At 37.3% G+C, this 23,417-nt stretch overlaps 1 pseudogene; it reads left to right on the top strand.

Annotated features, from left to right (window-relative positions):
• The first annotated feature begins 1,583 nt into the window (after positions 1 to 1,583).
• LOC124971553 (ferritin light chain-like) overlaps positions 1,584 to 23,417 on the top strand; it is a 30,401-nt pseudogene continuing 8,567 nt past the window's right edge.

Below are 23,417 nucleotides of genomic sequence, written 5' to 3' on the forward strand. Positions count from 1 at the left end.
TCATATTTATGTTCAAAGAGACTTAGGTTAGCCTTTGTTCTATTTGTATTCTAAAAAGCATTTCTGTTCTTTTTCCACACACACTCCACCCTTCTCCCAGACTTACTACTTTTGAGTTGAAAATGAATTTAGAAAGAAAAATGTTCTCTATTTCATAAAGCCAGTTGTGTTTCAACCATCGGGGCTTAATACTCTTCTGTCCCTATAGAAACTTATTTTTAGATTTGAGGGAAAGCTAACATATAAGTCTATGCTTTGATTCTTGGTTTTGTCCACAACTACTTTCATTCTTGCTTTTTAACTTGAAGCATTGGATCTGTAAAGGGGAGAACACCTGTCTTTTTTCATTCTCATGTGTTGCAAGAGGAAAATAAATTCTTTCATCAACCTCTGTCCCATTCAAACATATAAAGTGATCTTTTATATTTTGGGGCAGCTGGACATCTAACCACAAGTCAGGTGTTAAGCTAAAGAACTGACAATCAAATAATTCATAACACATCCACATTAGCTTGCTCACGCCATTTCACTCTGAGGTTTATTTATTTGGGGGGGTTCAATCATGTTAGAGCCTAAGGTGCAAATTCAATACAGTGTGAGCATCTATTCATATGGGGCCATTTCAACACTCATCAGAACTTTCAGTGAATATATGATATGAATTTTTTGTTGTTGTTTTTTGGTATTATTTTTTCCAGTGTTGGGGAAGGAACCCAGGGCCTTGCACATGCTGGGCAAGCATTCCATCAGTGAGCTACATTCCCAGCATGATATGAAAACTATCTTAAAACAAAAGTTCTTAATTGTGTGGAACATTCCAATTGTCACACACATACCCAAATAAAAATTTATGCTGATTAGATCAAGTTATACCAGGCAGTCGTGTTTCATCTAGTAAAATCTCATGTGTTTTTTTTTTTTTCAGTGCTGGAGATAGAACCAGGGTTACCTACTTGCCTTATTCACTGTATTTTTTGCTTATTCTCTGCTCTCTGGTGTAAAGATATTGTTAAAAATGTCAAAAGGGACTCAAGATATGGCTAACAGTGATAAGAAAAAGAGAAAGTACTTATGTTTACCTATAGCACAGAAAGTCAAGTTGAGCATCTTACAGAAGAGTATGATATTGGAATGTCCACCAGGTATGACCTGAAGAAACAGAAGGATAAACTGTTGTAATTCTATGCTGAAAGTGATAAACTGAAGTAAATGAAAAGCAAAAAATCACTGTACAAAGGTAAAAATGAAGCTCTTGATCCTGTATTCAAAGAGCAGATTCATCAGCATCACACTGAACACATGCCACGTAATGGTATGCTAATCATTAAGCAGAGCTCTATCAGGATGAACCACAAATTGAAGGGAATTGTGAATATTCAACACACTGGCTGTAGGAGTATAAGAAAAATCATGGCATAATTTTTTTTAAGATTTATGATGACAAAATATTATTGGCTGATCATGAAGAAGCAAAGAAATCCATTAAGTTGTCCAAGGTTGTTGCTGATGAAAATATGACACCAGAACAAGTCTAAAATGCTGATGAAACATCACTAGTTTGGCATTATTGCTCCAGAAAGACAATGACTATAGTTGATAAGACAGTTCTCATAGGAATCAAGGATAACAAGAATAGAAAAACTGTGTTGGAATGTGCAAATGTAGCAGGTAAGTATATGTTTATACTTGCTGTAATAAGCAAAAGTTTCTTTTTATCCTTGTTGTTTTAAAGGAGTTAATTTCTTACCAGTCCACAAAAGGCACACAAAAAGGCATGGATCACCAGGGACATCTTTCTAGTTAGTTTCACAACACTGGACCAGGTAATGATGGTGAGATTTTGTTATTCCTTGACATTCATTCTGCTCATCCTCCAACCAAAATTCTAATAAAAAATATTTATGTATGTATTTTCCCCCAAATGTGGTTTCATTATTCCCCCAAATGGGGCTTAATTCAGCCATGTGACCAGGATATGTTTAGATCAATGAAGAGTAAAAACACTTTCTTAAACAGCATGTTAGCAGCAGTAAACAGAGGCATGGCGGTAAAGTTTTCAAAAGGAGGTTAGGGTGAAGGATACTGTACTTGCAGTTGCCAATGTCTGAACCACAGTGACTAAGACACAGTAATTCATGCCAAGCACAACCCCTGACCTACAACTATGTTCAGTGATAATGATGAACCAAGTGATAACTTTGAAGGATTCTATATGTTGAGTAAGGAGGAAAAGATCACATCTGATCTCCTTATATGTGCAAAAAATCTTACCTTTAAGTTCATCAGTAAGATATCGAACACATTTTTAACATTGATAATGAGGTTACAGTTGTTCTTTGACCAATAGTGAAATCATTGAACTGGTTCTAAATCAAGGAGTTCATAATAATACTGATGATTCAGATGACACTGTTAACGCTACACAAAAAAATGTGTAAAAACAATAGCAAAAATGTTTGGTGGACTTTTTGAAAGAAGAAAGCAGTGTGCATTCAAAACCAAGTAAGAAATCATGTCAGTTTATAAAATCGAAGAAAGACTCTAACACACACACACACGGATACACACACACACACACACAAAAAAAAAAAAAAAAAAAAAACCTTGCTAATTGGGCAGATGACTCTGGAAGAAACATTTCTAAAAGTCATCCAGAAAAATTCCTTCTCAACCCTATAAAACCCACTTCCTGGTCCCTCAACTGCTCGTGGTGTTTCTATTCACCCAGCTAAATAAAATACAGTATACAGTAGCCTTTTAATCAAACATAGCATCACAGACAAAGACTGAATGCTTCGATTGTTTGCTATTGTTTAAAAGCTCATTACAGATCTTCTGTTGATGTTACTATGATGCTTAATTCCCTTAAACAGAATTATTTTTTTACCTTTGTCTTGGTTAGCATTTTTGCCACTGTGACCAAAAGGCCTGACAAGAATAAGTAGAGGATGTAAAGTTTATTTGTTGTTCACAGTTTCAGAGGTCTCAGTCCATAGATGGCCAGCTCCATTGCTGTGGACCCGAAGTGAGGCAGAACATCATGGTGGAGAGAAGGAAAGCAGTTTAGGACATGGCATCAGGAAGCAGAGGAAGAACTCTGCTCACCAGGAACAAAATATATACCCAAAAGGCATGCTCCCAATGGCCCATCTCCTCCAACCACACCATACCTACCTATAGTTACCACTCAGTTAATCCATTCAAGTGGATTAATGCACTGATTAGGTTAATTCACATAACCCAATCATTTCACCTTTGAACCTTCTTGTATTGTCTCACACATGAGCTTTTGGGAGACACCTCACATCTAAACCATAAGAGTAGCATATAAATTTAGAATCAGGAATGATGGTGGTACCAAACAAGCACAGATTGTCCATGTGGGTGGCTGAAATAATGACACATTTGCTTTCTGATGGTTCAGTGAACACAAACCTTGTTTCATACACAAAATTATTAAAAATATTTTATACAATTACCCTCAGGCCATATGTATAAAGTACATACACACATAAGAATAGCATGTTTCAACTTGGGTTCCATCTCTCAAATATTTCACTATATAATGGCAAATATTCCAAAATTCAAAAAAATCAGAACTGAAATATTCTGGTTCCAAGTATTTCCCAATATGGTCCCAAGATAAGGGATATTTTGCCTCTTACACATACCTGGCATATTAATCAGTCTTAAAAAGAAATAAATTCTAATACATTCTGTTTCTGAATAAAGGTTGAAAACATGATAAGTAAAATGAAATAAGCCAGACACAAAAAGACAAATACTACAAATACTACATATGAATTTTACTTTTCTAAGTACAACATGATGAAAATTCATAGGGGCAGAAAGGAGAATAATAGTTAAGTAGTTACCAGAGGTAGAAGGGAGGAGGATATGGGGCATTACTGTTTAAGGGGTACAGAGTTTGTTTGAAATGATGAAAAAGTTGTGGGGATAGACAGTGTTGATGGTTGCACAAGAATGTCAAGGTACCTAACGCCACAAAATTGTACACTTGAAAGTTGTTAAAATGTTTACTGTTATATGTATTTTACCATAAGAAAACCATAGCAGGATATAAAATCAACACACGTAAATCTAAAGCATTTTTATACATAAGTGATGAAACATCTGAAAGAGAAATTAGGAAAACAACTCCATTTGCAATAGCCTCAAAAAAAAATAAAATACTTGGGAATCAATCTAACCAAAGAAGTGAAAGATCTCTACAATGAAAACTACAAAACATTGAATAAAGAAATTGAGGAAGACCTTAGAAGATGGAAAGATCTCCCATGTTCTTGGATAGGCAGAATTAATATTATCAAAATGGCCATACTTCCAAAGGTGCTATGCAGATTTAACACAATTCAAATTAAAATCCCTATGACAGAAAAAGCAATCATGAAATTCATCTGGAAGAACAAAAGACCCAGAATAGCCAAAGCAATCCGGGGCAGGAAGAGTAATGCAGAAGGTATCACTATACCAGAACTTAAAATTTACTATAGAGCAATAGTAACAAAAACGGCATGGTACTGGCAGCAAAATAGACAGGTAAATCAATGGTACAGGATAGAAGACAAGGAGACATATCCACATAAGTACAGTTATCTCATACTAGACAAAGGTGCCAAACACTTACAAAGGAGAAAAGATAGCCTGTTCAACAAATGGTGCTGGGAAAACTGGAAATCCATATGCAGTAAAACAAAATTAAACCCCTATCTCTCACCCTGTACAAAACTCAACTCGAAATAGATCAAGGATCTAGGAATTAGATCTGAGACCTTTCACCAAATAGAAGAAAAAGTAGGCCCAAATTTCTATCATGTAGGCTTAGGACCAGACTTCCTTAATAAGACTCCCATAGTGCAAGAAATAAAAGCAAGAATCAATAAATGGGATGGATTCAAACTAAAGTTTTTTCTCAGCACAGGAAACAATAATGTGAAAAGAGAGCCTACAGAGTGGGAGAAAATCTTTTCCACACACACTTCAGAGAGAGCACTCATCTCCAAAGTTTACAAAGAACTTAAAAAACTTTACACCCAAAATACAAAGAACCCAATAAATAAACAGGCTAAGGAAATGGGCAGACACTTCACAGAAGAAGATATACAGGTGATCAACAAATATATGAAAAAGTACTCATCATCCCTAGTAATAAGAGAAATGCAAATCAAAACCACCCTAAGATTCCATCTCACCCCAATTAGAATGGCGATTATCAAGAATACAAGCAACAACAGGTGTTGGCGAGGATGTGGGGAGAAAGGTACACTCATACATTGCTGGTGGGGCTGCAAATTAGTGCAGCCACTCTGGAAAGCAGTGTGGAGATTCCTTAGAAAACTTGGAATGGAACCACCATTTGACCCAGCTATCCCACTCCTTGGTCTATACCCAAAGAACTTAAAATCAGCATACTACAGTGATGCAGCCACATCAGTGTTCATAGCAGCTCAATTCACTATAGCTAGATTGTGGAACCAACCTAGATGCCCTTCAATTGATGAATGGATAAAGAAACTGTGGTATATATACACAATGGAATATTACTCAGCCATAAAGAAGAATAAAATTATGGCATTTGCTGGTAAATGAATGAAGTCGGAAAAAATCATGCTACATGAAATAGGCCAAGCCCAAAAAACCAAAGGCCAAATGTTTTCTCTGATAAGTGCATGACAATATATAACGAGGGGGGCGGCTGCTGGGAGGAAGAGAAGAATGAAGGAATTTTGGATGGTGTAGAGGAGAAAGGGGTGGGAGCAGGTGGGGATGGAAAAACAGTAGAATGAAACAGACAGTATTACCCTATATATATGTATGATTAGATGAATGATGTGAATCTACATTGTGTACAACCATAGAAATGAAAAGTTGTACCCCGTTTGTGTACAATGAATCAAAAAAAAAGAAAACCATATTTCCTGAGATCACTCACAGGTCCTGGGGTTTGGGGGGAACACCTCTAAATCTATGCAAGGCATGACATGAAAGAAGGTTGGGGAACTGCTCATTTTGTTGGTTCTCTACATTCATCCCGCTTTTATAGCATCTTTACATTTGTACAGCTGCTTATAAATGCATACAAGTATCCGCCCTTACAGTAGACTCAACTAACAAAGACAACACAAAATAAAATGCCTAGATAACCTAGGTATGAATGTTTGCAGTCGGTGGTTTTTGTTGTTATCTTTGATTTTGCCTGAATTTGCACACAAATATTTCAATCTTTGTTTTAACAATTTTAGATTTACAAAAATAGAAACACTCTTCTTTAGATCTAAAATAATGTTGTTTTCAGTTCATTTTGTATCCTCACAAACATACAAAGCAATAATCAACTTATTATATCACTCCTCCCTACCTTTCTTTTCCCATTATTATTGACCACTGCATGCATGGACTTGCACAGGTAATTAGCACAACTTGTGCAGGAAAAATTTGTCAATTGACTCTGTCACAGAGAAAACTAATTCTGCAGGTTTCTCCCAAAGATTACATTGTGCTCCCTTTCATTGTTATTTATTTTTGTGGTACTGGGGATTGAACCCAAGGGCACTTTATCACTGAGGTACATTCCTAGTTCTTTTTATCTTGAGACAGGGCCTCACTAAGTTGCTGAGGATGGCCTCAAACTTGTGATCCTCCTGCCTCAGCCTCACAAATTGTTGGGATTACAGGCAAGGACCACCATACCAGGCTTCTATCTTTATTTTAAAGTCTATTGATGTTACATATATGGAGATAATAACACAACCTATCTCATTAGATTGTGAGAACTTACAGACTAACATATCTGTACACAGTATAACAGAAAGCAATGTATTTATTATAGTGTCTAGAGTCTATTAAATAAATAATAGTTCCCTTCCCACCTGCTCAATTATGTCTATGATGGCCATATATCTTAGAATTTCTAGGATGGCTCCAATATTAGATATAATGCTCTAACTTTACCATCTATTTTTATACATCATAATCCTCAAGTCTGTATACAGAAAATAGAGTATATATTGATATGGTGCACACATCCTTTCAGTAATAATAATACTTAATAGATTTCGAATACTTAGTACATTAACTAAGTATGTGTTCTGCATACACTACAGCACTTAATTCTTCCAGGTTCCCTATGAGATGGATATTATCACTGCAATTTAACAGATTAAAAAAAAAAAAAAAACAGATCAATTAGGTTGGCCAAGGCCACAAACCTGGTTTATCAGTTTCCTCACTCCCTCTATGGTGCTTTTTCCAATCATTCAGAGACTCATAGTGTTAGCTATCCAACCTACATGAAAACACAAGCTTTTAAAATAGTGCTAAGATATTTGTTTAGTTGTTGTGCTCTGAACAAAGGAAGCCAGCAAGCTCCATGACAGAATCATTCTCACACAATAAACACATTGTTGTGCCTCAGTTTCCTTGTCTCTATGCTTTATCTCTTATGGTGGTAAAGACTGACTGGGAAAACTGTTGTAAAAAGCCTCCAAATTTAAGGTATATAAATCCTCAGAAACATAAATACAGATACAGAGCAAGGTATCCTGAATACTTGAGCTTATACTTTGAAGAGGAATTGACAAGAAAAAGCCTGATGTTGAAAATGGCTCAGTTATAATCAGTTGCTGAAGTTATTCTGACAATCAGGTACAATGCAGAAGGGCAGACATTCTCAGGAAAGGTTAAGGTTTCCTTGGCAACTATCAAATGCATTGTTAATATCCCCTAGGAAGTTTTTGGTCAATAATGACTGAAGTGCTATAAAACTATTTTTAAACTATCTTTTCAGTTAATTCTGTTCTCCTTTCAATATTCTTTTTTCTTTAAATTTACTTTAATTGCTTAATTAATGGTTATTTGGTGAAGGTTACTGAATACCCTGCTGAAGGAAAGGTTTTGACTCCTTCTGTCAAATTGAATTAAAGATGTCAATGAACAGGGAGCTGTTTTGAAAGTATTTGAGCAAACTCTAATGTAAAGGAGGAGTCAACCCATAAAATATTCACCTAAAGTTACAATTACAAGTGTCTATCTAAAATTATTATTAATATCAATTAGAGAATTTTCATATTTGCAAACGTTTTAGTAATTCATTTGTATTAGTTATTCTACATATCAATCCAACTAAGACCTTCAGTAACTATCCTCATTCAATGGATGAAAAACTTAAGACCAATTATAGATAGCCATCCTTTTTTTTTTTTTGGCCATTTATTTGCATGTAATCATCCATAATAAGTATGGATCAGAAACAAGAGTTGAAATATTTATTTATATCATTGTAATTGATATGTCATATTTTAAAGGCTCCTTGAGTTTTGATAGAGTTAAAAACCACCATATTTTAGCCAGGTGTGGTGGCTCATGCCTGCAATTCCAGCAGCTCAGGAGGCTGAGGTAGGAGAATAGCAAGTTCAAAGTCAGCTTCATCAACTTAATGAGATCCTGTATCAAAATAAAATATAAAAAAGGGCTGAGGATGTGGCTCAGTGGTCAAGCACCAGTGGGTTTAATCCCTGGTACCAAAAATAAAAAATTAATTTTTAAAAAAACACCATATTTTAAGTCAAAAATGTATTAATACACCTAACCTGCTCAACATGGCTTGGTCTAACTTACCTTCAATGGGCTCAAAATGCTTACATTAGCATACAGTCAGGCAAAATCTCTAACACAAAGCCTAATTTTTAATAAAGTGTTGAGTATCTCACATACACACACAGATGGGCATTTTGTAGATACAATGGAATGCAAAAACAAAAACCACAATATCCAAAAAATCCTGGCAATCTGTAGAGTATGGATTATTTACCCTTGTGATCACCTGGATGACTGGGAACTACAGCTCCCTGCTACTGCCCAGCATTGTGACAGAGTATCAAATCACACATTGCCAGGCTGAGAAAAAAAAATCAAAATTCAAAACTTTAAGCATGGTTTCTATTGAATACATACCACTTTGATACCAAAGTTGAAAAACCCAAAGCCAAATCATTATAACTCAAACCATGGTGTCAGGGACCATCTGTACTTGCCATTCAATCAAGTAATACTTGGTAAGATTGTTGGGAGAAATCCTAGTTCTTGGGTGGCAGCAATGAACGTCTCAAGTATGTAAGGAAAACCTGCAGGGAAGAGCATTCCTCTTCGGCTACCTAGGAAAGTAAACTGCCTCAAGTCGACTCAGTGTTACCAAGGGAACCCGTATAGGAACCTGGTGGTCTGATCCCCTATGGCACATTGTGATTGGGCAAGAAACCTATAAAATATATAGCTGTTCCTGCAATAAACGAGTTTGCAGGCTGCTCGCCACAAGCCTGCTTCCACCCAACTCTTGGAGTCTGGGTCTTGACCCCGTGCCCTTACCCCACGTATGAGCTAGCCTGGCACAAGAGAAACTATATAAGATTCTTGGTATATCCCAAGAAAATGGTAGTGCACATGATAAATCAATCAAGCATCTAGGAAGACTCAAGACAGGAGAATATTTAGAGACCACTGACATTAAAATTACTAATGACAGCTTCTTCGGTTGTTACCTTCAACTAAAGTCATGGGTATTTGTGGAGTCTGCTCTCAACTCTACCAAGAATGAGCAGTTATTTTAAAGTATCTCCTTCAAGAAATACACTTCTAGTCCAGATGTTTTCCTGACCAGTTGAAGACATTAAAAGTATGGCTAGTTTTGCTAAGCAGAATAACTATTTGGTAGCATGAATTGTATTATTAATTAACTATAACTGAATATTGCCAAGAACACTCTATTGATTTTTAAAACTTTCTAATACAAAGGTAATTATCTCAGAAAGGTAATTGAACAAGTAACTTCAATAATGCAATTCCAGGCTTACATCTACATCTTAGTGACAGACACAATAATACAGTAAGAAGAAAAATAGACAGAAATAAATATGGATATGAATTCTATAGTTATTTAAGAATAGCCTTGAGATAGATATTGTTTTACATATAAGTGGCCCCATCTCCATCCCCTTTTCTTTGTCTTACAAATCTATGTGAGAATGCCTACCTGCTTCCTGGTTTGGAGATTTTTTTTTCTTATTTTCTAAAAGTAAATTTTCTTTAACCAATTTCTAAGTCTGGAAATCAGCCCTTATAGGACTGTAAACAATCTTTTTAAATTGCAAGATTGGATGCTTTAATTACTTCAAAGTATAACTCTTCTAGAAAGTGCATGTTCATTTCAGCACCTGGTATATTCAAGATGTTAACAGAAACTAAATAATCAGAGAAGGTGGCAAGGAAAAGAACTATGCTAAGAATATTTACCTTGGCTTCTTTTCTTTCCTTCTTTATTGTTTTTTTTTTTAACAGGAATGAAAAATTCAGTGTTCAAAGTGACTGGGAAAGGGGTTAAAAGGAATATAATATTAACAGTATCATTCTGAATATATTTGGAAGGCTTTTAGGGAAAATAAATTCCATTTACAATTTAGCACTACAAACACAGATGACAACAAGAAAAATACTTCATCATCATAATCACAAAAAATAATATTTAAATGCCCAGTATGGGCATTTCATGCCTACAATGATGCCATTTTACTACCACACAAAGTACTTTGTATGGTTACTAAGTACATGTTAATTCTTTCTATACATACTAGTACACCTATAAGAACTTCCAGTTGTTGGACACAAATATGCACTTGTCATGTTTTGACCAAAAGAATACAAGTGATCATGATCAGAGTGGAAAATTAGAAAGTGTGGTGTGGTAGCTATTCATGGAATCTAGAGAGAAGGGAAGCTCCTGGTAAGCGGTTGGCTAGACTAATGGAGAGCTCATTGGCCAAATGAAAATAGAAAATGAAAGAGAAAGAAGCAGTGGAGGAAGAAGAAATCATGACACCATTGGAAGGATGGGTGCTTCCAAAGGAGGTCAAGGCTAGGTATCACATTTCCTGGTTTCCTAATATACTAAATAAGTTATGACACTGATATTCTAAAGCATCTGTGACATGCATTCATCTTTTGAACAAAACAGCCAAAAAAAGTATCCTCTAAACAAATCTCCACTTTTGTGTTATATGACATTGCAGCCTAGCCACATAGATTGAAGAAATTATGTAACTGACCTAAAGGCAGTTGGACTTGAGCAGATACCAGCAGCTTATGGCAAAGTGGCAAGAGAACTTGGCTCATTGGGAGTTTTGTTTTGGATAATGGCCCCATCTTAAGTATCTTCATGGTTCACATTTGTAAGGAAGCCATTTCCTTACCTGAAGATTTGAAACTCCCAACACCATGGAAACAGTTGAGAGAAAATAAAGACAGAAACTGAAAGATACATGAAGAAAAGGCTATAAGCAGAATCCATAAGGCAATGGAAAACCATGAAGTTGAGAGCTGAGAATCTTTACCAACAACAGAAACAGACAGAATTATGGTAGAAAGAAGTAAAAACAGAAGGTATAACCTGAATCAAGAGAATTTTTACTACTAGAGTTGCCTTTGGTGCACTAGAGGTTTATAGTATCCTAAATATGATCTTCTCAACCATCTGTGAGGACGGATTGCCCAAGTACTGAAATGGTTTCTTGTGCCTTCTTACTTTCTGACATATCTTTACAACAACCACATTGCCTGAGGAAAACTGAGATTGCTGCTATTTCTTGCAATATGAAGTTACCAACAAACACATCTAAGCACAGGGAAGTAACCACCTAGCCACTGTTTATATCTTCCTCAACACTGTTCCAGTGTTATCTGTCAGAGAAGGAGGGACATTGTAATTCAAGAGACCTGGGAGTTGTAGCAGGTTGCCTCTGGTTGCAAGTAACAGAAAACCCTACATAAATAAACCTTTAAATATAAGATGTTTGAAATCTCACATACTAAGAAATCCATATGTAGAGCAGGCACTGGTATAGTATGTCATGGTCCTATCTTTCCTACTTTGTGGTTCCCTGGTCTCTACCCTTCTCTATCTGTGGATTTCCCCCCCTCCCCAGGCTTGTAGCATGATGGTCAAGGGATGATCAGTTCCCAGAGAAGAATGAACACACATTATCCAGAAGTGTTTCCAAAACTGGAACTTATTCCTAAACCAAGCAATCTTTAGCAAGAAGAATGGGACTGTGACATACCCACTGTGGTCTATAATGGGATCCTCATCAAGGAAGACTGCAACATAGACAAAATCTGGGTTCTGTTCATGAAGAAGGAAAAAAGGAAGCACATGATGGGGTGAGCCATTAACAGTAACTGTTTCAGGAGCCACATCACACCATACTTGAAAGCAAAGACAAAGAGACCATTGGGTATACTTTTAGAATCTGAAACACACAGGGATACCTCCTGTTTTATTTCTACCAGTAACAAGTTTCTGGCAACAAAAGTCTATAATTAGAACACCTTTTCCTTGTTATCGACAGTCCTCAAATTATAGTATAACAGTTTCCAATGATCCATTTGCTATTCACATATTATTTAGGGCATTTAAAGCTAACAGGCACTAACCAGATTTATTAATCAAATATTGACTGAGTGCCTACTATATACTACCGTGCTAGGTACTAGAGATAGAGAAGCAAACAATTCACACTTTTACCCCTTATAAGCTAAAAGTATTTGTCTCAGTGTGCTTCCAGGGAGGCCCATATCTCCTCTATCCTTGCTAGGCATTAAGGGAGAAGTTTATTCACCCAGAACCCAATGCATGGTTGATATTAATTGTTAAAAGAATGAGAAATATAAAGGAATAATAAGGTGAATGGAGGGGATAAGAGACTTATCCTGTCACTATCCTGGTTTTACTGGGTTTGTGTTGCTGGCAAACTATCTCTAAATCAATTTAACAAAGGTTTAAAAAGTGCTTGAATTATGGCAATATCATTTTAAATGTTTATCTTTGCCCAGTGCAATTACTTTTAAGGGAAATACTTACTTAAATGTAGAAGTTATGGCACATTTGTCACCAATAAAGCATCGTTATGCTATTGTATTCAAACTTTAAGATTATTTCTAAAAAGGGAAAACAGTACTCTGTTGACAGTTACAATCTACCACTAACCAACATCATGTGGAACTTGTGCCTGTGATGGAAAAGCTTTCTTTTCTGTAGATTTGAGATCAAGCTCAGCTCTGTGTGCCTTTAGTGTGGCCAAGCCAAGGCTTTGAAGCTTTTTGACAGTGAGAAGCAGGAACAAGGTAAGGATCAAAGGATGAAAATTTCAGGGCAAATAGGTTTATTCATAAGATCTACCTTTGCATAATGTCAGGACATGAATGAAATGGCTGGTACTGATGAGGCAGCAGCTCAACTTAGCCTTTCTAAGGCAGCAGAACAGGCAAGAAATTGTTGGTTTCATGGCCATTTCCATTAGCGTAAAAAAATAAAAAACCAGACACCTCTATGACTGTCTTAGCCATACATACCCCCAAAATCTCCTTAAAAATGTCTACAAAAAACTTCCCAAGGCAGAACATCTGAATGAACCTATTCTAATGAAGATATTACTTCTAATTCTCATTTGTTTTATCATAAAAGTAAGGTGAAAATTATGAGGAGTAAGCCAAAAATTGTAATTTTATTACTAAACACAATTTTCTATATTATCGTGGTTGATCAATTTATATGCACTTTTAAATCTTTATAATATGCAGGTTTATAATTTTAATTAATGAAACACAGTGTCTGTGGTAATTTGCCCCCAAAAGTAGGAGCAGATCTTTAGTTAGGAAGGCCCCACTGTTTGATTAAAATGTCATATTTAACTTAAATAATTTTGATTTACAGACCATTTCAGGAATAAAATTTATCATAAGCCCAAGAGTTCCTGTATTACATGCTTTTGTTGCTACTGTTTTACTTTAAATTGGTACATAATGATTGCATATATTTATGGGATATATTATAATATTTCAATATATGTATACAATGCGTAGCGATCAAATAGGGATTATTAGCATATCCATCACCTCAAACATTTATCATTTCATTGTATTGAGAACACTCAATGTCTTCCCTTCTTGCTATTTTGAAATAGACAAATTATTATTAACTATGATTACCCTACTGTGCTAAAAAACACTGGAACTTATTCCTCCTATCTAACCGCAATCTTATACCTGTTAACCAACTGTATTGTCTTGAGGTTAAAATAAGGCCTTCAACATCTACAACCCACAAAACAAATAGTTTTAAAAAAAAGAAAATCCATTTGTATGTGGTTTTGTTTTTGTTTTTGTTTTTGGTATAGGGGTTGAACCCCGGGGGTCTTAACCACTGAGTCACACTCCAGTCCTTTTCAAAAAAATATTTTATTTAGAGAAAGGGTCTCTCTGAGTTGCTTAGGGCTTCACTAAGTTGCTGAAGCTGCTTTGAACTTGTGATCCTCCTGCCTCAGCCTCCCCAATCCTGGGATTACAGGCATATACCACCCAGCTGGGCCTGAAAATTCATTTGTTTGAAAAGTCTTGCTTTTACAACCAAAGTGATTTAGTTGTGTATTTAACACCCCTTTCCCTTCCATCCTCCCTCCTCATCACCATGCCAAACCTTGTCCACACCCCCACTTCTACCTCAGTTAACAGGATATGATAAAATACCCCTGACCAACATGCTCTTTGGCATCCCTGCTGATTTACTATATCTCTTCTCCTTTTCTAATCCACTGATTGAGGCCACCTCCATCTAATAGTCGACAGCTCTATTTGATTGCAGTCCTCTCCATTCAAGGGGAGACAGAGTATTCCTTAAATCACCTCTATCTTAATGAAAAAGAAGGACAGAAACATTTTGACCCTAATTTTGGAAGTAAAAAAGAGCCACTGGAGCCTGGAATTAATACCTTCCTTAGTATCTCTTCCTTCCTTTTTGTCCTTCCTGCTCTTCAAGTCATTCAATCATTCAACAATTTTTTTCACTGTTAAATGTGCCAAATAATATTCAAAACACCAGAACAACAATGAACATGACAGACAAAAATCCCTCCACTTATAGAACTTACATTCTAGTAAGTTACACATAGAATAAACATGTTACACACACAAACACACACACACACACACACACACATTCTACACAACTAAAGCAGGGAAGAAGAGATAAAATATGTGTGGGGAAGCTATATGTGTCAGGATAGGACAAGTTAAAAATTTAAATGGAATGGTCTACAAGACCTCAGTGTTAAGGTGACAGTAAGTAAATTCCTGATGGAGATGAGGAGAAAGTCAAACGATTGTTTTGGGAAAGGATTTCCTGAAAGAGAAAAGATTAAGTTGTGATCCTTTTTTAAAAAGCATAATTGATTGAGAAAAAGAGAAGTAGGAGCCAGGTGTGGTAGCACATATGCCTATAATCCCAGAAACCTGAGAGCCTGAGGCAGGAGGATTGCAAGTTGGAGGCCAGCCTGGGTAATTTAGTGAGATCCTGTCTCAAAATCAAAAATTTATAACAGGACTTGGAATGGGGATGTAGCTCAGTGATAATACACTCCTGAGTTCAAGCCCCAGTACCAAAATATAAGCAGTTACCAGACAAGAGGTGACATATTGCCAGGCATGGTGGTGTACACCAAGGGCTCAGGAGGCTGAAGCAGGAGGATTTCAAGTTCAAATCCATCCTCAGCCACAGCGAGGCACAAGGCAACTCAGTGAGACCCTGTCTGTAAATGAAATATGAAAAGGGATGTGGCTCAGTGGTTAAGCATCCCAGGTTCAATCCCTGGTACAAAAAATAAAAGGTGATATACTCCCCTAAAACCTATAATGATACAGGCCTATCTAAAGTTCTCCCACATTAATGGTAGCTCCTTGAAACCCATTATTAAAAGGAGTCATCCTTGCTCAAACACCCATAAAAACAAGTACTAAGAATCCCTATCTGCCATTCCACATTAACTATTAGTTTTCAGGTAGCATCTTTCAGTCTGCAATTTACTCTGTCACCTACAGGCTATGTGCTGTAGACAGCTGTGGATTAGACTTCTAATTTGCCACTTGTCCAAGGATGGAGTAAGTATCTAACAGGCTTGTATTCTCTGTCAAGTATTATTAAGTTGGGCCAGAAAGTTTCTCAAGATGAGAGAACTCAGCCACCCCTAAAATACAACTTGACAAAATGCTCAATTGGGTGGTTGTAGCTTAGGCATTAACACAGACTAATAATGGAACATATATGAATTCTTTATTGAAATGGCTGTCAATACACTGAAAAGTATACACATAAGAAAAATGTCAAGCATCAATCATATAAGCATTAAGGAAAATGATATGTGTCTAGAGTATAGAAATTTAAAAATAGCCCCCACTCCTTCATTGTTCTCAAAAAAGTTTTGTGATTGAAGAGATTCAGCCAATTATGGGGGTGTTTTCTCCCGGAAAAAAAATACCACTTCTAATTTGTATTATTCTTCCTCAATAAATATGTGGGTGTAATAATCTGTAACAAAATGTTGAAACTGTTGATTGTGTTCCCCACCAACCACAGAACTTCCATCTCTAATTATCTTGTGGTAATCAAATGTGAAATCACTATATTAAATGAAGAGGAGAATACATATTTAACTCTGAGGTAAATTTAGCAATGTACAATCAAATCCCACATAATTAATCTAAGAGTAGAAAATGAAATCACATACCTTATCCAAGATCACAGAAGAGACCCTGCCAAGGCAGAATATATCTGCAAGAGGGAACACAGAAGTTGCAGTTAACTGGGCCAACCATACATTGATAGTCTTTATCCTTGTCGTATGATTTTTATTTTATGTTTTCAAGCAGTGAAAAGATAGTCCTAACCTAGAATGGCTTCCCTCTTGAGTAGCACTGAACAGGTAGAAACTGCATTGCTTCAAACCTATGTCATGTCTCAAAAAGGTGCCATATTGTCTGCTCAAAGGCACTGAAATATAATGAAAACACAAATATATTCCATGTCACGTACTTGCAAAGGGATGAAATGAAACCACTGCTGCACTAGTATATGGATTAATGTTGCCTTTTGCTGTCAATTCCAGCAAACACTACATCAAATTTGTAGCTAGGACTGATTCATGTTATAACATTCACTCTCAGATTTTTGTCCCCAGAAAGCCTATTCCATAGTATATGAAGCTGGATAGACAAGAGTTATACATAACCTCAGAAAAGCTAAGGGGCATCACATTCACTGGTACGGATCAGTGGTCAAAGAGCTAATTATTTTCCTCACAGCAAAGAAGGAAGATTTTTTTCCATTTGAAGATTTTTATCCTATGTACAATAGATTTGGGAATGTGCAGTCTTGTCCATCACTTGGTTTAGAAAAGAAAACTACTAAAATGAAACTCTTAAAAACAGTCATTGTTAAGGCTTATTACATTGTTTTTAATCTTGCTAAAATTCTGTAAAAAAAGCCAGATAAAGTTCAGTTAAGAATAAATTCAAAATCCTTGGACTATGAATCATTAAACATGCATACATAATACCCAGACATCCCCTCAAAACACTGGGATTAAAGAGAAGAGGCTGTGATTTCTATAGAGAAATGTAAAATCAAAACACTGCCTTTTATCTGAAGTATAGACTACCAGAAGCACAGACTTAAGGGACTATAAAGCAGCATAAATCAGTCAGCAGACTGCAACCAACCACCTGACCTACCTGTCAGAACCAAAGCAGAAGGTACTGCCCAGGTCTATGGGGGAAGAGGAGGAGAGACATGCAGGGCCCTGGCCATGCAGCAGTAATTGCACTGTCATCCTGCTGGGCAGGACAGAGCTCAGGGAGACAGTAAAAGGTGTTTGGAGCTCACCCACTGAAGATCTAAGTAGCCAAATAGCTCTCTTCTTAGCCCTACAGCTGGCTCCATGCTACCAAGGAACACCATGGTTTCTATCAGTGTGATCAGGTTAAATCTTCCCTGTGAATAATCCAAGTTGCAGCTCACAGTAGCTGAACAGACTTTCAGAAACTTAGGACCCAGCTATAAACCTTTAAAACAGGTTAAAAATTATATATACGTATAATTAGAGTATTATGAATTATGCAAACATACGTATCTCCTACAAAGTGTTTGTGTTTAATTTTGTGGTGATTCCTACCTGTTTTGGCAGTAACAGTGCAGATAATGCAGTAGCCAAGAGATTTTGCTACCTTTCCACTAGGAGGAGCTACAGGAACACAAGGATCAAGACTTTAAATGCTAGAGCTCTGGTTGTCAGGCTGTAGTTTATGAGAAGTTTATCTTCCAATTTGCTTCAGGTAGGCACTGTTCAACATTATTTTGAAGCTCCACAAATACATTCCAATTAATTTCAACCAATACCATCTGAGCACCTACTATGAGCAAAGCTCACTGTCAGATGCAATGAGGGGCATTGAGCTAAGTAACACGCAACCCCTGTTAAGTGACTCACGAGTGAGTGATAGGGGGAGGAGGAATGAGGAACAGGTGAATAAAATATGTTCAGAACTGTTTATATTACAGCATATAACGTGATAAGCTACATAATGACAGATGTGAAAATAAAGTGATATCAATAGAGGAGATAAATCATACTTGGGTTGGAGAAGAAACCGAAATTAGGAAACAGTATTGGGGACAGTCTCAGCACTGTAACTGATAGGAAGCATGCCCCCGTTTACTACAGTGATCACAGGGATAGAAATCACTCAGGAGTTTAGGACCTACTTTGGTTGGATGGTTTCAAATGCCCAAAAGAGGAGCAGATGGTTGCCAACTAAAGAAACCTTCCATATGTCAGGCACCTAGCTCCAGTGGATTCACTGCCCCACACCAAGCTGATCCTCTATAGTAGAAAAGGGGAAACTATGATTTATATGATGTTTAATTTTATGCATCAACTTGGAGGGTGTTTTTGAGAGCTTGTTTAGAGGTTCCAGCAGGGGAGCTCAGCTATTTATATGTGCTTGACCAAATGATCCTCCTCTATCAAGGAAAGTCATATTCTTAAAAACAACACACAGCTTCAGGAGGGACACACGTGGAGTGGTATGGGAGGAAGGAGACACCCACCTAGCCAGCCAGATCAGCCGAATCAACACTAGTGATCAATGGAGGGACATGTCTCAGCCAGATCACCCTCACGTCCTAGAAGGTGATTTGGCATCATATAACATTTAAATTGGCAAACACTGAAAATTGCAGATTGCCCTCCATAATGTGGGTGAGCCTCCTCCAGTTAACTGAGGGCCTGAATATAACAAAAAAATTTGCTTACAGAGCCAAGGAGGAGTACCCCCTCCAACTACCTTTGGAATTGATCTGCATTATCAGCTCTCCTGGATGCAGAACTGCTCTCGACCTTACTTGCAAAGAAAGTCAAACTCAAGTTGGTTAAGTTATTAGATGACAATATCCTAGCCCATATCCTTTGAAAGACTGAAATCTACAAGATCCAAAGGAGCAAATTCTTCTACAGAGGAAATGTTGGTACTATGTCAAGCAATGGAGGGAGCAGAGGTCTTTACTAGCACACCTCAAATCAGATGGGGCGGCAGAGGATTTGCCTTCTTGTGAGGCTGGCCATGACCCAGAAGTTCAGAACTTGCTCAAGAGGGTTCATTAACATTGAGTTAGTTGCACTTGCTATCTCTTCTTCCATCCTGCAAAATACTAAGGAGGCAATGTGGAGAGTGACTTAATGAAATAATATTCTGAACTGGTAAGTTTGCCTGCAGCCAACTATGACTTCCTTAGAAAAGTAGAAGCCATGTCTAGCAGTATAAATTAACTGAATGAGACTGTGACCCATGTTCTGAACAGATGTCTCAGCATACTAAGGCACACTGACATTAATTCAGACAACTGAAACATACCACCTCACAAGTTAAACTCTTAATTAAGAGGAATTTTGTCCTTGAAAGGTGGATAGAGGGAAGTGAAGAAGACTGTGACATTTGTAATTTCTCATAGGGAAAAGTACCTCTAGGCCTGTTGGTGTGATATAAACAGGACTTTTAAACAGTGCATTTTAATGTAAACATGGGGTTTTCTTTGTGTTGGAAAAATGCTATCACTGAGAAAATGGAGGACAAAAAAAATTTGGAATTGAAAATAATGTGCTGTGATGCTTTAAGGAAAGGAATTAATTTGAAATGTATGGAAACTCACTGCTATTACTTAGACTTTGTTTGAAATTAGATGTGGGTCCCTATTCACATCAATAGAGAAAATGCATGGCGATGAGGGTAGCCAAAGGTGTCCATTACACTCTGAGCACCATGCCAGCACCCTAACATCTGAAATCTGATGAAATGGTGCAAATTTAACCATCTCAGTTTTAATATGTCTTATTGATGTGCCTTAACACCTCACAGACCTCAGCAAATTAAATTACATGATTTTTGCTCTACTTATTCTAAAGCACATCCAAATTTCCATATTCAAAAATAACATGACTACACAGTTAACAGTACTTATGCTTTAAATTTCATTCCTAGGGGCTGGGGGTGTGGCTCAGTGGCAGAGCACTTACTAGTATGTGTGAGGCACTGGGTTCTATCCTTAGCACCACATAAAAATAAACAAATAAAATAAAGGCATACTGTTCATCTATAACCACCAAAAAAAGTTAAAAATAAATAAATAAATTTCTATTAATTTGGCTATCTCTAAACTGCGCTCTATGGACACTGGTATTTGGCAAGATGTTACCAAAAAACTACCTTACCACACACACTTACAAACATTCAGACAGTAAATGATTGCTATGGTTTTGAGAGCAAAGACAGGAACTTTTGACTCAGTGTGGATAAAAATTGACTCCAAGCCAAGTAAGCGTGACCATTTGGGCAAAGTTTTATTTTTTGTTTGTGGTACTGGGGATTGAACCCAGTGGGGTTTAACCACTGAGCCACATCCCCAGTCAGTTTTTATTTTTTATTTTGAGACAGGGTCTCACTAAGTTTCTCAGGGCCTCGCTAAGTTGCTGAGGCTGGCTTTAAAACTTCCTATATCTAGCCTATGAGTCGCTGGGACCACAGGTGGCATGTCACCATACCAGGCCAGGCAAAGGTTTAATAGGAAAGAGAAAAAGGGGGAAAGGGACTTCAACTTGAAAAGAGAAACAAAACAAAGTGGACCATAGATCAGCACTGCCTGGAATAAAAGGATGAGTTAGCCTCTTATCAAAGGCTGGGAGTGGGGAAGGGTCTGGCATTTTCATGAAAATTATTTCAGGAAGTTTTCTTCTTCTTTTTTCTTTTCTTGTGGAGGAAACCAGTATCTCTTGGTATTACCCTATACCTGGTGTTTACGGTTGATCTGATTAAGAACAAGAGGGTATGAAAAGGCACATTCCATACATTGTAAAAGTAGGGGAGAGGGAAAAGACTTTTAGCAACAGAATATTATTAAGGCACTCCAAGAGTTTATCTGCCAATTTGTCCCCTGTCTGGTCCCTGTCTGTCTCAGTTTGGACATGATTTGAGTGTGTCCACCAAGTGTTTGTGTGCTGAAATTTAATCCAGTATGGGAGTTATCAAGAGGATGGAAACTGACTAAGTGTTCAGAGGTGGGGCCTTTGAAAAGTGATTATGATTAGATAAAGTCATGAGATTGCGTTACTGAAAGCAAGGTCCTTGTCCTGGATGCCAACTTAATAAAGGAGGATACAGTAGTGAGAAAAAGAAAAAAGAAGCTTTATTGCTTTGCTAGCAAAGGAGAAGCACAGGGGACTCCTATCCTGGAGGCTATGATTCTGCCCATCCCTGAGAACAGGGGGCTTTTAAAGAAGCTATTCAAAGACTCCCTTCCACTTGTTTCCCTTAGAGGGATTGTGATTCACTTGTTAATTTGATAGTCATTCCTAGATCTGGGGCCCTCTCTTTCCTGTAGGTGGTGTGTGCTCAAGGACAGATAACTAGAAAAGATAACCCTGTCTCTCTAATCCTATAAGGAAGGGGAAGAGGGAGAAGAGAGAAAAAAAATATTCCTTTTAAAATAAGCCTCAGAGCAGCAAGGACTATGTTCAAAAGGTAAAGTGGACCACTGTTACATTTGGAACCTTCAAATTGAATACTGGTGGCTTTGTAAGAGGAGAGAGACCAGAGACACAGAATGTCTCTTAATGTTGGGGACAGACAGATGAGGATGGGGGGAACACGAGGTTAAGAGAATAATTCTATAAAATGGGCCCACTGTGCCAACCCCCACCTGCTTTCTTTTCCAGGAAACGATTTACTTGCCTGGCCTAAGTGGACAGGATATGTCACATTCCTCAGCAAACTACCTTTTAATTGCAGGAGAAATGCAGGCCCAAAATAATGTTGATAAGAGGAACCCAAGTTACCCTGAAGAGACTTTTGTGACCAGATCCTGAAACTCTAGGAGATAAGGATAATACCTCTTAACCATAAAGTCTGTCAGAATTTACGAAGAGGAATCCAATTAGAACTTATCCACATGGGTCAAAGTAACCTAGAGTTGTCATGGCAGTGGGGAATTGAAAGTTCGATGTCATCTTGCTGTCAGTCAAAAGTCAAGAGATGGACATGGGTGGAACTCTCTGGAAACTTCACTGGGATCACCAATAAAACTGGAGTGCAGGAGAGGCATGTTGTCCCTCTCCTCTCTGAGAGGACCCACTCTCACCCTTGAGAGTGTCCCCTTTCCCTTTTCCTATACCTTCAATAAACTCATTCCTGTCACTCTGAGCAATATGTCTGAAATCTTTCTGACAAAAATCAGGGTTTGAAGGGGGTGGTTATTAGCATTGCCTCCATTTTCTGGAAGGTCCCAGGTCTGTAACATTGCCATGTAATGCCCTACACCAGCTAGGGACTCTGCTGTCAAGAAAACTATCACTAGATATAGGCCCTTGAAACTTCAGAACTAAATAAACCTCTTTTCTTTATAAAGTTACCAGTTTCAGGTATTTTATATTAGAATGAGGAACAGACTAACAGAATAATCAAATAAATTTTAGAAAGAGGATATAATCCTTCCCCATCTAGGAGTCACAGTTCCCCTTAGCATAGAAATACTACTACAACTTATGTAATAATCTATTTAGCTTCACTTCACATAGGTCTTCTTTCTTTAAAATGCTATTTACACTCCTTTCTCAGGGTTTACCCCTTGGCATTTGGATGGTTTGGTATTCATTCTTTGGTACAACATATCACAGCTATAGTAGAGAGATGCTTCTGACTCCTCTTCCAGCCCTATGGAGCTCATCTGAGCCTTCCTCAGCTTCTACACCAGGGAAGAAAGATCAGAGTAGTGATCACTCATTTACATAGAATCCCCCTATGCCCAGCTTCGCATATCCACAGGACAGCTAGATACAGTTGTTTGAACAGCCTGTAGACAGAAAACAGATTGTTTCTCTGTGGGAAGGAAAACCCACAGGAGAGGGTTTAAGAAAAGGTAAATTGTTTAATTTGTGTTAGAAAAACTAAATTAAGAATTTAGGTTTGAGAATTAT

This window comes from Sciurus carolinensis, chromosome X, assembly GCF_902686445.1.
Source record: "Sciurus carolinensis chromosome X, mSciCar1.2, whole genome shotgun sequence".
Classification (NCBI taxonomy): Eukaryota; Metazoa; Chordata; class Mammalia; order Rodentia; family Sciuridae; genus Sciurus; species Sciurus carolinensis.